Source organism: Podarcis bocagei, assembly GCF_964188305.1.
Source record: "Podarcis bocagei genome assembly, contig: HAP1_SCAFFOLD_44, whole genome shotgun sequence".
NCBI classification, from domain to species: domain Eukaryota; kingdom Metazoa; phylum Chordata; class Lepidosauria; order Squamata; family Lacertidae; genus Podarcis; species Podarcis bocagei.
Genome location: NW_027670336.1, coordinates 74,978 through 92,552, shown reverse-complemented (window position 1 = coordinate 92,552; position 17,575 = coordinate 74,978). Strand labels below are relative to the sequence as shown.

Sequence of the window (17,575 nt, the reverse complement as noted above, 5' to 3'; positions counted from 1 at the left end):
CCAGGGCCAAATGAAGAGGCCCCGAGGCCTGAAAAGATTATGGTGCACACACACACACACCCGCAATTGGAGTTCAAGATATCAACAACATTAAACTGTGAAAATGAAAATTTCACATAAAAAGGGTGGATTTATTGCAACGCATGGCAGGATCTGATTTCCTTGCGTTATTTCGATCTGCGTCAGTAGGATCGCTAACGATCTCCCGCTGTCATGGGAGCTGCCTCCATTAAGGCAGACCGGAACCAGGAGCCTGTCCCACAGGATCTCCTAGAACATTGCTTGAAAACTGCCGCTCTGCAGGACGGAACGAGAAACTCTGGCCCACAATCGGAAGCCCCCTGGAATCCCGGAAGCAGAACCTTCGAGATCATTTGAACTGAAACGGACCTTCTCTGTTCCTGGACGCTGGGCCCGGTGCCTCCTGCCTGGAGATCCCAGAGACATAGCAATACCTGCCTGCAGACCCACAGACGTGCCGCCAACACCGTCCTCCTAATCCTGCCCGCAGCCGGCAAGATGCGAGCTAACCACAAAGGAGGGGTTTAACTGAAAATGCCAGTGAGCCTCCTGGCTTCTCTGCTCTGCCTCATCACCACACAGGTCCTAAGTAAGATCCATGGTAAGACCCTTACGAGAAGGGCGGGGGACAAACGAAACCTAGAACCCCTTCTGTGACCGCCTTTGTAAAAAAAAAAAAAAGGTTCTTAGATTTCATAGAATCAAAGAATTGGAAGGATCACTTAACCCAATCACCTGCAATGCAGGAAGCACAACTAACATTTCTTGCCTGCCCGTAAGGTCACAGGACTGCATTATTGCAATGTCAAAGGTAAAATATTAAAATCTGTTAAAAGCAATGCATGATCGAGGGTGGGTCCCAAAAGTGTGTATCTCAGGTGTTCAGCGTCCTGATGAAATCACCAGGAGACTTCAAATCAGCTAGTGCAGGAATGTCCAGCTTTTGTGTTAGTTGCCTCTCTTCATTTGGGGATAATTTGTGCCCGTTAGAACAGGGGGAGCAACATTTTTGGGGCTGAGGGCTATATTCCCTTGTGGATATTCAACCCCCTCTCTCTTCTGCGCCCATCCATTCATTCTGTCTCTCCTACACACACAAACTCAAGAGTGCGGAGGCTTTTCACCCCAAGGGCTGCATTCCCTTCTGGGTTGTTGTAAACAAAAATTGCCCTTTTCCCTTGTGGGGTATCCAAGAGCCCATATAGAGTCCTTACATAGGTTCCCTATTGGTAGGAGAGAATAACAGGCCAACCAGAGAATATTGAGAAGCAAAGCAGCTAGTAAACTTGATCTTTATTGAACTGTTGCAACAGGGTGCTCCTCTCACCCGCAGGAGAGAGGAGGAACCCAGAAAAATGGCGCGCAAGGCCTTATAAAGACTTTTGAAATTGCCACCCTGTAGATCAAGACCACCCCCAGAAAAATCATACATACATCACAGAAGGGGTGTAACCTAAGACCACCCCTCAGATACATCAGGCTATGAATAATATGATGATGATTCCCTGGAAGTACATTGAAGCTGTCAGCAATAAATTCTGGGATGCAGTCAAATCCAGATAAAGCCATAGCTTTGCAGGAACTTCCCAGCCGTAAGCTTGTCCTAAGTTTTTGTTTCCTTGACGCAGATGGAAAGCAACACCGAGATGTCTCGCCAAGTCACTGTTCTCGTGATTGGAGCTGGAAGTCGGGGAAGGAATTATTCCTCTTTTGCTCAGCAGTTTCCTGCACGCATGAAGGTAAGAGCAGCTCAGGGATCTTCTGGGGCTTGTGAACACACCCTTCTACTGATGTCAAAATAGCTCCAGGTGCAGTGGACTTCAAACCAAACACTTGATACTCAACCCCCCCCCCAGCAAATGCCCCATTTTTCTTCACTGTGATTTTTGCATAGTGCACACACCCACGCCAATGATTTGTAATTCATGCAATTCATGATTTTGCCAGGTCAAAAATTATGAAACCGCTATCACAATATGGACTTTAAACTGGTTTTGGACAATACAGTGGTACCTCGGGTTACATATGCTTCAGGTTACAGACGCCGCTAACCCAGAAATAGTACCTCAGGATAAGAACTTTGCTTCAGGATGAGAACAGAAATTGCGCGGCAGCGGTAGCGGGAGGCCCCATTAGCTAAAGTGGTGCTTCAGGTTAAGAACAGTTTCAGCTTAAGAACGGACCTCCGGAATGAATTAAGTACTTAACCCAAGGTACCACTGTATATCAATATATCAGCCAGTCCTGTTCACAGGTGCGGAGAGTATTGCTTTCACTCAGGCTTCCCGTGGGCATCGGATTGGCTGCTGTGAGCAGAGGATGTTGAACTAAATGGACCACTATGCTTTCCATGGTACAGTCGTACCTCGGAAGTCGAACGGAATCTGTTCGGCTTCCAGAACGTTTGGAAACCAAAGTGGGGCTTCTGATTGGCTGCAGGAAGCCCCGTCGGACATTCGGCTTCCAAAAATTGTTCACAAACGGGAACACTCGCTTCCGGGTTTGCGGTGTTCAGGAGCCAAAACGTTCGAGAACTAAGCTGTATTGAAATAGCCTGCATTGGACCGCCATAGTCCAGCTATCTGCTTGCGAGATGCTGACAGCTTTCTCCCTTCGTTAGGTGATTGGTGTGGCAGACCCACATCCATTTGCGAGGAAGAGGCTCCAGAAAGCTCATGGCATTGACGAGGACAATGTGTTTGATGGTATGCAATTATTACTCTATATCTCTGCCCTGCCCTTGCTCCAAAACAGAGAGGGCCCCATCTGTGGTCTTCAGCGTAATTCAAGTAGGTGTGGAGAGGGGGGGAATTGAGAAAATTAACCACTATCAGGATGTAGCCTCTGGGTGTCAGAATTCTGGTGAAAATGAAAGAGGCAATTGCTAGTGTGGTGTAGTGGTTAAGAGCGATAGACTCGTAATCTGGGGAACCGGGTTTGTGTCTCCGCTCCTCCACATGCAGCTGCTGGGTGACCTTGGGCCAGTCACACTTCTCTGAAGCCTCTCAGCCCCACTCACCCCACAGAGTGTTTGTTGTGGGGGAGGAAGGGAAAGGAGATTGTGAGCCGCTTTGAGACTCCTTCGGGTAGTGATAAAGCAGGATATCAAATCCAAACTCTTCTTCTTCTCTTCCAATGTTTGCTTATTCGTCCTGTGTCTGGAAGAGTAAACCAACCCAGCAAATACCAATTGTTGCTGCTGATTTCAATATACCTTGTGTTTTCTTTGCATTGAAAGGGGAGGGGTCTGGGTAACCCATTGACAATGTAATTTGGGTGATTCTTTATGGAAATAATGTAAACTCAATTTCGGCACAGCGGACCATGAGACAAATAATGTAGTTTTTGGCCAGAGGTGAACTGCAGAGGAACAGAAACGGCGCTTCATTCAGGGCGGAATGGAAAAACGGTGCCTTCTTACATCCCTGTGACATTGCACAGAAGCTATAAGTTTCTCCAGTAAATATACTCCCCATCTCCAAAGAGCTTACTGCAACATGCACACTGCTATTTCTCCCCTGCCCCCCCCCACCAGTTTTATCCTCACAACAACTCTGTCAGGAAGGCGAGGCTGAACAAAAATTAATACATCTCTCTGACTCTTTGGGGGCTTGGTTTTTTCTCTCTCCTCCTGCCTCTGGAAACATTGGCTGAGATCTTATTTTGCTTCGTTTCACACACTGAGTTGTATCCAATGCTAGTGCTACTCAGAGTAGACCCATTGAACTAAGGTAGGGTGATTCATTTCAGTGAGTTTTGTCTGTGTAGAAATTAGTTGTATACACCCTGTAATGGGAATTGGGGTTGCTCGTGTGTAAAGGATGCTGAAGATCTAGGCAACGTTGCCTGGCTAAACCTTTCCCTGGCTGGACAGCCCTTTCTCCATGGCTGTGTCAGTCACTGGCAGAATCTGTCAGTGGGCATTTCCTGAACTTCTTCCAACATAAAAATTCCTTGACGCCCAGTCTCCGCCTAGCCTCCCTGCGCGGAAGTTTCCTGCGCAGAGTAGGCGTAGACGTTGGACTTTTCAGCTGAATTATGAGCCCACAAAATCCAGGGGTGCATTTAGCAACTTGGATTCCTCAGTGGTTCGGGTTAATTGATAAAGCTCTCAAATTATTGTTAAAACATCGGGCAGTGGGGAAAGGGTGTTGTATGTAAATCAGGGGTGGGTGACCTTTGTCACCTTGAGGGCCGCAGTCTCTGATGGACAGCCTTCCAGGGGCCACTCACTATGAACGCCTCCCTTGTTCTCTTATAATAGCAATGGCGCCCACCTGAGAGGTGCCGTTCCAGCTGCAAAAAAGCCCTGGTTTAAATTGTTTTAAAAGTACTGTATTTTCAGTTGTGTTGGCCCTCCAGATGTTTTTTTTGCCTACAACTCCCATGATTCCTAGCCAGCAGGACCAGTGGTCAGGGATGATGGGAATTGTAGTCTCAAAACATCTGGAGGGCCGAGGTTGAGGAAGCCTGCTTTAAAGTTTTGAAGTTTGCCACCCTGGGACTTCTTTGAAAAGATACAGGTTTAATAAGGAAAACAAATAATGGGCTGGGGAAATAAAAACACCTACCTGTGCCTTACGGAAGTCACTTTGGGGCTACAGCGATGCGATTTTATTGGTGACTGAGTCCTCCCCTTTGGATTTTTCCAGCCTTTATCCTTGGAATCTTCAGACTGACATCTTTGGAGCACACCAGGCCGTACATGGGATTTTGTGTTTTAGAGGTAAGCATTGTGTTAATCTTTGAAGCCCTGAACAACTTAGGTCCAGGGTAACTCAGAGATCGCCCGAACCCTTGATCACCTGCAGGAGAGTCTTTGCTCGTTCCCCGAGTTGATGAAGCAAATTTGACAACAAAAAGAAGCAGAGACTTTAGTGTCATTGGCCCAGTCCTGTGGAACAGTCTGCCACTAGAGATTTAGCAGGCGCCTTTTTGTGCCAGGTTTTCAGTGCCCGCTGAAATTTTTTTCTTTTCCATCAGGCTTATGCAGGCAATTAAGAATGCACCCCCCCCAACAGTTATCCGATTTCTGATTTTAACATTTTTATATGGTTTTCATTTCATCCGAGATTTGGGAGAAGAAGCAAAGGAGGAGGATTGGAAAAAATTTAAGGACTATTTGCAAAAAATTTATAAGTTATATGAATCATAAGAATTCGCATGATTTGGAAAGGTTAGCTCCAGCAATGAGAGTGGATGATATATGAAACTAAGTAATATTAATGAAAGGACTAATGTTTAAATGTTTAAAATAACATCATATTTGTTTTTAGAGTAAATTGATGATAAGTAATTTAAACTTAAAACGCAATGATCTGAAAGTACAAAAGAAACGCATGAAACAAGGTTATAATTTGCTGATATTTTTATTGTCAAGAATGCACGGTGAGGGAGATGTGGGGAAGTCCGGTAGAAGACTGAAAAAAGCTTTGAAATGATCCATCTTTCTTTTTTTTCTTTTCTTGTTGTTCTTGTTTCTTTGTATATCTGACTGTATATCTCTATCTGGAAAAAATACAATAAAAATATTATATATATAAAAAAAGAATGCACCCCCCCAACAGTTATCCAATTTCTGATTTTAACATTTTTATATGGTTTTCATTTCATGGTTGTTTATTTTTAAATTGAATAGGGTTATGAGAAATACAAATTCAAATGGGAGCAGCCCTGTTACCTTGCTGAAAACAAGCAGGTCTGGGGCTTGTCAGTGCCTGAGCAGGTGATTGTGGGAATGTTCAAGGGGGCAGGAGAGGAGGGGGCAGGAGTTTATTAATATCCTTCCTAACTTGTGATAGCAAGTTCCTTTACTTAGCAGAGTTTACATTCCTCTTTTCATGCACATCAGATAACTGGTTGCAGGCTCGTGTGAGCCTCTAACTATTATACAATTCAATCTGTCTCAGATTGAATTGTACGTTCCTGGTAAATTCCCTTGAATCCCTCTTAAAAAGAATAAAGATGCCACAATCTTATTCAAAGATGATAAAAATAAGTTTACTCACATCAGTTCACAGTTGGATCCCTGAAGGCAAACTTAGTTACCAATATGTACATGTGGATCTACCCCATATGGGGTAATAATCCCAGTTTTGCTGCTAGCTGAGAGCTAGCAGAGCAGTCCTACCTAAAAGCTGATCCAACGAAGAAGGAAATCAAAGAGAGAGAGGGATGCTGCATGACTTGTCCTTTTGTTACCTGGACAGGTAAGGTCACGCCCACCTTCTATCACATGCAAAAGGAAGGGTGCTCTAGCCAGGAGGAGCAGGAAGTTTCAACTGGCTGGACCAAACATTCCTTCACATGTCTTCTCTAACATTACAAGGAAGGTTGTACTTGACTGCTTCTCAGTGATTGCAAGGGAGCTACATTTGTATCCCTCTGGCTTCCGTGACGGAAGCTGTCAATGCAAGGAAAATAAATAAAAATAAAAGAAACAATGTGAGCCTCAGGTCAACCCCTGACAGCACCACTGACATGACCAGCGCTGCGGACAATGGGATCTATGGGCTAGCCCTGCAGGGTGGGCCCTTTGCCCCGACTGCAGCTGGGGTAATAAAGCCACATTAAAATGAATCCTAAAAACTAATAGCAAACTCATTCTCCACCTGCCAACTGCAGCGTCCACCTTCCAAGAAGGAGGAAAACATCACCCAAGGTTTGCAGTTCAGAAAATAGGTTGGGGTAAAGGTAAAGGGACCCCTGAACGTTAGGTCCAGTTGTGACTGACTCTGGGGTTGCGGCGCTCATCTCACTTTATTGGCCAAGGGAGCCGGCATACAGCTTCCGGGTCATGTGGCCAGCAGGACTAAGCCGCTTCTGGCGAACCAGAGCAGCACACGGAAACGCCGTTTACCTTCCCGCCGGAGCGGTACCTATTTATCTACTTGCACTTTGATGTGCTTTCAAAGTGCTAGGTTGGCAGGAGCAGGGACCGAGCAACAGGAGTTTACCCCGTCGCGGGAATTTGAACCGCCGACCTTCTGATCGGCAAGTTCTAGGCTCTGTGGTTTAACCCCAGTATGTTGGGGTAGGGGAATGCTAAAACAGCCCAGGGAAGACAGAACAGGTTTGCCTGTCATCTCCATCCAGGTGAGAGTGCCTTTTTAAAAAAACGATTTTTTCTGAAGACAACTCTGCATGCAGCTTGTTCGCTTCAGCCCTGCGCAAGCTGGCTAGAACTTCTTGCCTAGGCTTGTAGGGTCCTGCCCGCCTCCACTTCCCCCTCTTTCCATCTTCAGGGCTCCGTGGTGGGAGGGAGGGCAGAGATAATCACCAGCACCCCCTCCTCCTCCCAAGTTTGGGCCCTGAAATTTCACGGGACAGGGCAAGTGTACTGAGCGTGTTCAGGAGCTACACAATGCTGATCGACTTTTGCTTTTGCGCAGGTGGGTTTGTTTTTTTATAGAAAAAACAGGATGGAGAAGGAAATGGAATTGTCATGCTTAACTAGGCCTTTTCCAGGAGGGGAGGCGAAAGGGGCTGCAGTGTGCTGAACCCCGCTGCAACATTTTGTTGCAGGTTCTACTCGTCTTTCAAAATGGCACTGGATGCTCCTTCTGAAAAGCAAATGGGGATCTTTTTTTGGGGGGGTGAAGGTGGCTGCTCTTTGGGGCCACTCGGTTTATGGGATTTCTACCCCCGTATCTTCTCCGATGACAATCTACACTGTCCCTCTTCCCTGTGTTGCCATTTTATTCTCACGCCAACCCTGTGAGGTATGTCAGGCTGAGAGGATGAGCAACAGGTCCAAGACAACCCGAGGAGAGCTGTGGGCAGTATTCATGTTATTTCATGTCAAAGATTTATATTGGGGAGGGGCAGCGGCAAAGCACCTTGTTTCGAATGCAGAAGGTATGAAAGGGGGGGGCTGAAGCAAACAATTTCAGAGGAGGCCTTTTTGTCTGTTTAAAGATGTGGATAAGGAGACGGAATACATTTAAGGGAGCAAAACAGGGTGATAGCCGAAGAACAGCACAGTAAGCAGCAGCAACAGTGAGGATAGGAGACTCCAGAGAGGCTGGAAACGGACTAGGCCTCAACATGAAAGCAAAGTACCGTATTTTTCACTCTATAGAACGCACTTTTTCCCCTCCAAAAATTAAGGGGACATGTGTGTGCGTCCTATGGAGCGAATGCAGGCTCCTTGGCTTCAGCGATAGCAACGCAGAGGGAGAGCTACCCCCGCGCTCTGGAGGCTTCGCGTTGCTTTTGCTGAAGCCTGGAGAGTGAGAGGGGTCGGTCAGCGAAAGGAACCCGAAGCCTTTGGAGTGCAGCACGCGTTCCCGCTGCGCTGCAAAGGCTTCAGGTGGCTATCCCTGAAGCCTTTGGAGCGCAGCGGGACCTCACGATGCACTCCAAAGGCTTTGCGTTCCTTTTGCTGAAGCTGGGAGAGCAAGACGAAGAAGAAGAAGAAGAAGAAGAAGAAGAAGAGTTTGGATTTGATATCCCGCCTTTCACTCCCCTTCAGGAGTCTCAAAGCGGCTAACATTCTCCTTTCCCTTCCTCCCCCACAACAAACACTCTGTGAGGTGAGTGGGGCTGAGAGACTTCAGAGAAGTGTGACTGGCCCAAGGTCACCCAGCAGCTGCATGTGGAGGAGCGGAGACGCGAACCCGGTTTCCCAGATTATGTGACTACCGCTCTTAACCACTACACCACACTGGCTCTCAGTGAAAACTCAGTGAAAAGGAAGGAGAAATGGAAGGGGCTCCGTTTATCCCGCCGCTTCGCTGTAGGGGCGCTGAGCAGAGAGGGGGAGATTTTTTTCCCCCCTGTTCTCCTCCTCCTATGGTCCAGTGCGTCCTATGGCCCTGTACATCTTATAGAGCGAAAAATACGGTATTTCATGGAGTTGGACCAGTAGCTTTCAGGCAAGGGTCCCTCCCACACCTACCTGGAGGTGCCAGGTTTCGAACCCAAGACCTTCAGCATGCGGATCAAGGGCTTTACTGCTGCGTTGTGTTCCTTCCCCAAAAAAGTAAATTAAGGTGCTAGACCTCATGGTCTTGAGGGGAGGGGGAAAGAGCTGATTGAAATGGCACCGCTGGATTCCTCTGCTTCAACTGGAATTTTGCTGCTCTCCAGTTCTGCTGCAGCCACTGACCCTGCCCGTCTCCCCATCTCTCTCCTAGGCTCTGACGGCGTCATCCCAGGGCCTCCTGAACTGCGCCGTTTACTGCTGGACCCAGCATACGTTCCGCTGCATGAAGCGCAGGGCCTGCCAAGACGGCGAGACCCAGACGGCCCTCCTGCAGTCCCAGAAGAGGTTCTGCGAAAGCACGCTTCCTGCCACTGTCCGCCAGGCAGAGGCCAAGTCCGCTGCGGGCTCCATGGCGCTGTGAGCAAGGGAGCCTTTGGAGTCCCTCTGGCTGAGCACCCGAAACTCTCTCCTCCCACTCCTCGCTGCCACGTATTGCCAGAGGGGAAGGTGGGCAGCCCAGCCCCCTTGGCCCACCAGGCTCCCCACCTGATCCCACCCGTGCCCTGCCATGTTCAAGAGGCCTTATCCAGTCCAGCGCCCTGTAACCTACAAGGTGGGAGGGAACGGGCAAGAACTCTGGCATTCAGAAAAGGACAGGTCTACACAAGGAGCAAGACCGCGACTGGCCAGCGGCGGCAGCAACGGCAACCTCTCCCCAATGAGCCTTTTGGTGGAGCAGGAAAGCTGAGGCTTCGTCCTGGGACCTGGATGGTGCGTTTGACAACCATTCTTTCTATGGGCGAGGGGGAGCCTCTTTGAATTCTGCAGCAGTTCCTGTACAGGAGATTATTCCAGGACTGTGTTGGAATCTGGATGTGGGTGAGAATAGGCTGCTGTGGGGCCGACCTTTTCTTCCTCAGAGCTGCTTGTTTTTGTCGTTTTCCACTCAACAGTCAAGACAAAAGGGAACATGTGGCATTTATTGTCTTGGATATTATTATTATTACTGTTAACATTTATATGAGCCAGTGTGGTGTAGTGCTTAAGAGCGGTGGACTCGTAATCTGGTGAACCGGCTTCGCTTCCCTGCTCCTCCACATGCAGCTGCTGGGTGACCTTGGGCCAGTCACACTTCTCTGAAGTCTCTCTGCCCCACCCACCTCACAGAGTGTTTGTTGTGGGGGAGGAAGGGAAAGGAGATTGTTAGCTGCTTTGAGACTCCTTCAGGTAGTGATAAAGCGGGATATCAAATCCAAACTCTTCTTCTTCTTCTTCTTCTTCTTCTTCTTCTTCTTCTTCTTCTTCTTCTTCTTCTTCTTCTTCTTCTTGTATCTCATCTTTCCTCCAAGGAGCTCCAGCTGTCTTACCTCCTACTCCTCCCCACTTTATCCTTACAACAACCCTGTGAGGTAGGTTAGGCAGAGATACTGTGACTGGCCCAAGAGCCACCCTGTGAGCTCTCCCAGACCTAGTCCAGCTCTCTAACTACTGCACTATCACTGACTCATGCACACACCACACCAGTGTGTGTGTGTGTGTGTGTGTGTGTGTGTGTGTATACGCTTGTACACACCGAGGGGGCCCTTTGAATACATTGCGAGTTGTGCACATCTCTGCATGCTTACTTGGAAGCAAGTGCCACCCCTGCAATGGGACTCCCTCCGGGGCAAGTTTGAGCAGCCATATAAGCGTGCCTCTCTTCCATCATTTGCTCAGCCTAAGCTCCGTTTTGGCCAAGATGGTGTCCTCCAGCCGCTTTGACCCAAAACTGCCCTCAGCCCTGGCCATCCAATTGCAAGAAAAGAATCTTGTGCTCAGCTCCTGCTTGTGGGTTGACCACATGCCTCTCTTTGGCCACGGTAAGAAGATGGGGTTGGACTTGATGGCTCATTGGCCTGACTGGCAGGACTCTTCTCATGTTAGGTCTTGGCTGTTTCCCCCTGGATGAAAAGGGCGAGGGAGGGAAAGCCAAGTTTGTACCCATGGTTAATTGTTCCTAAATGCTAGTGAAATGACACTTAACGGTCCTTGAAGTTCTGAGTTAGTCACCCAACAAGGACAAACTGTTTTACTACTGCTAGGTTACACAGCACGGAGTGAAACATTTGATTTCATTAAACTATTTCAGTGCATTCTTCTTCTTTTTTTAAATATTTTATTCAATTTTCAAACATAAAATAGAAAATCACATAACAAACACGCGAAATTCTTTCACCAAAGAAATAACAAACGAGAAAGCATACAATTATACCAACAAACAATATAGAAAAGAAAAAAGAGGAAAAGAGAAAAAATAAAAAATAAAAAACACAACTGTTTATAACTTTTTTGTATACCTAACTGGACTTCCTCACATCTCCTTACCCTGCATTCTCTGTAATAAAAATGCCAGCAAATTATTACCTTGTTTTTAGTGCATTCTTCTTAAGGCTTTTGCAACTGGGAGAAAATGGAAATTTTATTAGAGCAAAGACCGTATTACAATTGCTCCTATTATAAGGACTATATACAGGGGGAATTTATTTCTGGGATGAGGGAGCATGTGCGCCGCCCCGACATACGGCTGAACTACAGTTCCCATCAGCCACTGGCGCAGCATGGTCAACAGCCAGGGATGATGGGAACTGGAGTCCACTTGCCACCAACCTCTGCTTTATTATAGATGCTTTGGAGGGCAGTCGATGTCTTAACAGGAGGTCCAAGGATGCCTTGAAATGTCCACAAGCATTACTCTTTGGAATCTGTAGAGTTCAATCCTTCCTTTACTTAGGAAGAGGGACAGGAATCAACTTTGTCAACATCTGGGCTGCTGCCTTGCAGATTCCCTTCAACCTGTGAGCTGGTGAATTGCCTAAACCATCTTGGTAGCTTCCACAGCCTTGGCACAATGAAAGTGATAGCGGCAAGAACCAGGACTCCTAGAGGGATCACTGTTTCAAAAGCTCGTTTCACGACTTTTGTGCTCCAGTTCTGCCTTGGAGACCCACCATCAATGCTTCCCCCGGACCCCCAAAACGTGCAGTTTGGAGGGGCCCAGCCGTTGTTGCAGTGGCAGTTATTGCGGTTGTTGCAAACACCTCTGTCACTGCACAGTTTATTGGGATCACACACTGCCTTCTTCCTGAAAATGCACGTCTGGTTCTTGCAGAGTTTCCCAGGGCCACATGGAGTGCCGTCAGGCACCATTCCGAGATCCACAAAATCTGTCCCGCCATGGTAGGCCACGCTCCAGCAGCCAGCACCAGCGCCTGACAACTCAGTGGGAGTCACGGTATAGTGTGGTATTGAAGGTACGTCTCTGACATTGCTACACTGAATTCTCCCGCACTTTACGTCTTGAGGCTGGCATTTCACAAAAGTACTTCCTGTCCATTCCCTGCCACAGTTGCCATACTTATCCCCCACAGTATTCCGAGACTGAAAGCAGGATGCTGGAGCCGCTGTGGCTCCATAGCCAAAGATCCTGGCGCACAGGTAGTTGTGAGTCCAACACTGCTTGGCATAACAATAGGAATCGTGTTTGCTACACGGCGTCCCGTCTTGCATGAACACATCATTGGGGCACCACTCAGATGTCCCACTACAGTACTCGGGAAGGTCACACTCATTGATCTCAATTCGACAAAGGTCTCCACTTGGACGGAAGTGACAGTTTTTACAACATGCCCCAGAAGAGCACTGTGCATGTGGCTTCAAGGTGCAGTCAGCGTTGCAGCAAAGATCCTGCCTGCACCTCTGCGTGCCGCCGCAGTCACATTCTTCTCCCTTATCCAACAATCCATTGCCACAATGCTTGATAGGTGGTATTTTTTGGGGCCTGTTGTCCAGGCAGTCCAGGTTCCCTTGCAGCACAAGTTCTGCATAAGTGTGAATGCTGCAGTTGCTGAACTCGTTCGTTTCTGCCTGGTACGAATGCATGACACAGGTTTTGTATCCTCCACAAACACAGTTGGATTCGTCGTGTTCAAGCCCCATGTGATGACCCAACTCATGGGACATGGCCCTTGAAAAGAGAATTGGATTCTTCTGCAAGTAGCTCAAAACCCCTGCAGAATAGCTTGGCCTGCAGATGGCATTACCGTATGACTTCCCGAGGGTGTGCTCGAACTCCTGGTGAGTGAGCAACAGGGCTGTGTCGTGCTTCATCCACTTCGCAAGACCGTTCACTCTCCAGCTGTTGAAATTATTCAGAAGCAACCCAACGTTATTTGTAACCTCGAAAGGGTTGCCTGTGTTCCAGATCTCCAGTCCAATCAGGACAATACTTGTGTGCAGCACCTGGAAGTGCACACCCATTAAGTTAACTATGTCCAAAATAAGGTATGCCATCCTGGTTTTATTGGCACCTTCAAACTGAAACAGCTTCTCGTCCACAACAATGTACAGCTCAATGTATTTTGGGTGCCTTGGGTCACGCCGGGTCCCCCTTTCCGCCCTCAGTTCTTCTGCCTGACGCTTTGCAACTGGAGCTCTCATTCCACACATAGAAGGCTTTGGTTCGTTGATCAGGTAGAGAAGGTGCTGAAAAGCTGAAGAATTGTGGAAAGGCTCTATGCCATAATTTCTGTCTCTGATACTTAGGAATCCTGTCAAACCAGAGCAGGTCTTAAGAACCACAAGCGAATTGGCTACGCCCTCCACATGCCCTTCGTGGTAGCATTCAACAGGGATGTAGGGATGACTTTCGATCCGTCTGCCCTGGGAACTGTATGTGAAGAGTGGGAGGTTTTTGACCAGGAAGTCATCCTTCCTGGGCTTCAAGTGAATGACGTAGTCCTTTCCTGATACATTGAGGATATAGGAAAGGTCATCCTTCTTGGCTTTCCCTCCAAAAAGCAGCAACTGCCTTGGGGTGATCACTTCATACCACGTATACTCAGGAGCAGGAAATGAGCTGGTGGGAAGGAGGAACCCCAGCAAGATAACAGGATTCATCAACTGCAGAACCAACCATTTGTGGAGGCCACCGCTGCCACGTGCCATGATTTGCTTCCACTATTCACGATCCTTAAACAGCCTAGAGTAGAGAGGAGAGAAATTGAAATTCAAGTACAAGGAGAGAAATTTTTGATTGTAGGAATAGACTGGGCTTTCTGACTTAACATCCCCACCAATCATTAATTCTCAAGAGGCTTTTTTAGACTTGTCAGCGTGCTCAAGAAAACACAAGGCAATTCCTGCCACTGCCACCATCTCTCTCTTGACAGTCGTCAACATCATTTGGTTGTGAGAGAGTTTAAAAAGGTGACGCGCCCACTGCTGTCTGGCATATGCAAATGGAGTTAGGGTGACCAAAACACTGTCCGTCCTTAAACCTTTGACTCTAAAGGCCTCCACAACTTTAGGGCCTAGGCGCCACAAGTTTCTCTTCTCAGAAGCTGTTGTGGTCACCTTTCTGGGTGATAAGAAGGACCAAAAGGAGGAAGGGTGGACAGCAGAGAGAGGAAGATACCCCACTAATTATATTCCTCTAGTCCCAGGAATTCTCATTTAATCTTCTAAAGTGTATTTCCAGAGACTTCTAGATGACAAAGGAGACAACAAAGAGGGAGGAGAAACCACCATACCGGTTCAAATGTCCTCTCCTGTGGTGGGAAATTCCATGAGCAGGCTAACGGTTACTCATGCTTTTTTGAATGTGGACATTCCATCGGCTGAGGCAGGTGGGCATTGGAAGAGCACGGAACACGGTAGAGAGCAGCTGTTTGCTATTCTCGATGTGGATCAGGACCCACTTATTGCTGGAATCCTGGCCAAGAGGGCTAACCTAGGCCACATTCACACTGTAAATAAATAAATAAATAAATAAATAAATAAATAAATAAATAAATAAAATAAATAAAATAAAATAAAAAATAAAATAAAATAAAATAAAATTGCAAAATGCTGCGGGAATGTGGTCACTGCAAATTGGGAACCAGATTGGGTGTGTGTCCCCCTTACTTCAATGCCTCCCCCTCCCCACACCCAGAGCAAACCCAGAAATCTGTTCTGCAGAACCGAACAAAAATAGAAAGGGGGGGGGGGGACGGAGAGAAAGTCAGCTCAGAGTATGCACCACCTGCTGGTGTTTTGCCATGCGTTGAAATTGGCAGGAGTCTTGTATTCCAGCATTTAAGCTCTGGTATTGTGAACAGGTTCCACGGCTGAGACCGGGCTTCCCATTTAAGCCCCTTTTAATTGGTTTCTAGCACCTTTAGTCTCTGAGAATGTGGACTCACCCAGGACTTGGCGTGCAATTCTGTGCTTAAAATAAATGAGTAAAAGCATTGGCCTGGCCTGCCCTCAAGACACAAGGCTGCCTGCGGCCGGCTGATTTGGTTTAGCAAAGGAACGCCTGCAAAGAGGTGCTGCTGTTATTACAGGTGTGGAACCGAGACTGAGAGATAAGCCAAAGGCACTTCAGGGGAGTTTGTGGAGAGTGAGATTTGAATGTGGAGCTGCCCCTTTGACTCAGTGCGCAGCCAGCCTGGACTGCTTTCTCAGAATGATCTCGGAAGCTAACAAAATTTTGTTAGCTAAAAATTGGGAACTACAAGATTTACCAACAGTGGAGGACTGGCAGATGAAGATGATGGAATTTTTGGAGCTGGCTGACCTAACCGGAAGAATCCGTGATCAGAAGGAGGAGGAGTATCATAATGAATGAAAGAAATTTAAGGACTATTTAAATAAATATGTTAAGTTAATCTAAGTAGAACTACTTGTGAGTAACTGATTGGTCTAGGAGATAACTATGTTAAATTACATAATACTATGGATTGAAGTCAATATGGAAAGGAAGAAAGATGTTAAATGACTAAGTAATTATTATTGGAAAATAGTGTTGGAAAACTGCGACAATGAATAATTTGGAAACTCAGCTAGTGGGAGTTGAGGAAGTCATGTAACAATGGTACAAAAGTGGATATCTAACAGTTAAGATAAATGTTTGTTTGTCTGTTTTCTTTTTAATGTAATGTTTTCTTTTTTTATTGTTATATAAATTTGGAAACTCAATAATTTTTTTGAAAAAACAAACAAGACCAGAATGATTTAGGAAGATTTTGGGTGCAACTCTCCTCCAAAAGGCCATTCCCCCCCCCCCGCCGCCGCCGCCGCCTTTCTTCTTGGGCTGTCTTGACGTACCTCCTTGAACTCCTGGATCTGAGCCTGCTCAAACATGGAAAAGACGTTGGAGTTGGCGCCTTCCGATCGCTTCTTGGCTTTCTTGGGAGACTTCGAGAGATGCAAGGGGGACAATTGTTATTCACGGGTGCCCCCTTAAGCCTTGGAGCTGCAGCAGGGCTGCAGGAGAGGTGGGAAGCAAAAGGAAGGTGCCGGCAGATTTTATCATTTATTTATATTATTCCATAGAATCAGAGCCGTCTTTCCCATAGGGCTTAGTGGTTTGCTTCTTTTCGTCTGTCCTGAATCTCCCAGCGTTCAGTCTCCTCTGCTTGCATTAAAAGGCAAGGCAACCCCCTCCCAGCTCTTTTGGATTCAGATGCTTCACTCACACACACACACACACACACACACACACACACACACACACAGACACTGCTCATTCACAGTGGTGGTGGTTTCGCTGAGAAGCATCCCGGGAGAGGTGCTGAAGCAATGAAGTCACATCAGTTCCCAGCGAAGCCTGACAGTTCTGCACTGTTTGAGATGGAAAGCAAAGAGAATCCCTTTTCTGTGGCCCAAGCAAATGTTTTCTGTAAGTGAGAAACATAAAGAGACACTCGACCACATCATTTCCTTTCCCGACAAGTCCATTGACTGCTTTGTCCAGTGCCGGCAAACAATGGAGAATGGAGTCCATAGAAGTTGTGGCACAAAGGACTGTTGTTTGCGTGCGCACCCCCCCCCAAGGAGATGGACAGTGCACTGCAAGTATATGCAGAATAGCAGGGGGGAAGGCTCATCTTGGACGCTGTAATTGCAAAATAAAATGTAAATTGCAATAAATCGGAGACAATCTTTCATACGACCCTGACTCTCATCCTAATAAAGGTAAAGGGACCCCTGAAAGTTAAGTCCAGTCGCAAACGACTCTGGGGTTGCGGCGCTCATCTCGCTTTACTGGCCAAGGGATCTGGCGTTTATCCGCAAACAGTTTTTCTGGGTCATGTGGCCAGCATGACTAAGCCGCTTCTGGCGAAGCCAGAGCAGCACATGGAAACGCCATTTACCTTCCCGCTGGAGTGGTACCTATTTATCTACTTGCACTTTGATGTGCTTTCGAACTGCTAGGTGGGCAGGAGCTGGGACTGAACAACAGGAGCTCACCCCATCGCGGGGCTTCGAACCGCCGACCTTCCAATCGGCAAGTCCAAGCAGCACAGTGGTTTAGACCACAAAGCCAAGGGACATGTACCCCTATAACAATTTAGCCTACATTATTGTGTAGCCCCTAACACGGCCCTGTATGACAGACCGGTATTATTATTAGCCCCATATTGTAGATGGGAAGACTGAGGCTCAACTAAGGCCTCCTAGTGAGTTTGCAGCAAAGGTGCCTGGCAAACTGGGGACTTTCCAGTTTATAGTTCAGTCTCTTGGCTCTTTTTATTTAGATGGTGTTTTGCACTGCAGTTCCCTCCATCCTCAGCCAGCCCATCTACTTGGGAAGGTTGATTCAGG

The 17,575-nt window shown here is 47.3% G+C and overlaps 1 pseudogene across 1 annotated transcript; it reads right to left on the bottom strand.

Annotated features, from left to right (window-relative positions):
- Positions 1–11,680: 11,680 nt before the first annotated feature.
- Positions 11,681–13,930, bottom strand: LOC308579455 (disintegrin and metalloproteinase domain-containing protein 21 pseudogene; annotated as a pseudogene). The gene has a single exon. The product of its transcript is annotated as a disintegrin and metalloproteinase domain-containing protein 21 pseudogene (transcript).
- Between the last annotated feature and the right edge of the window lie 3,645 nt (positions 13,931–17,575).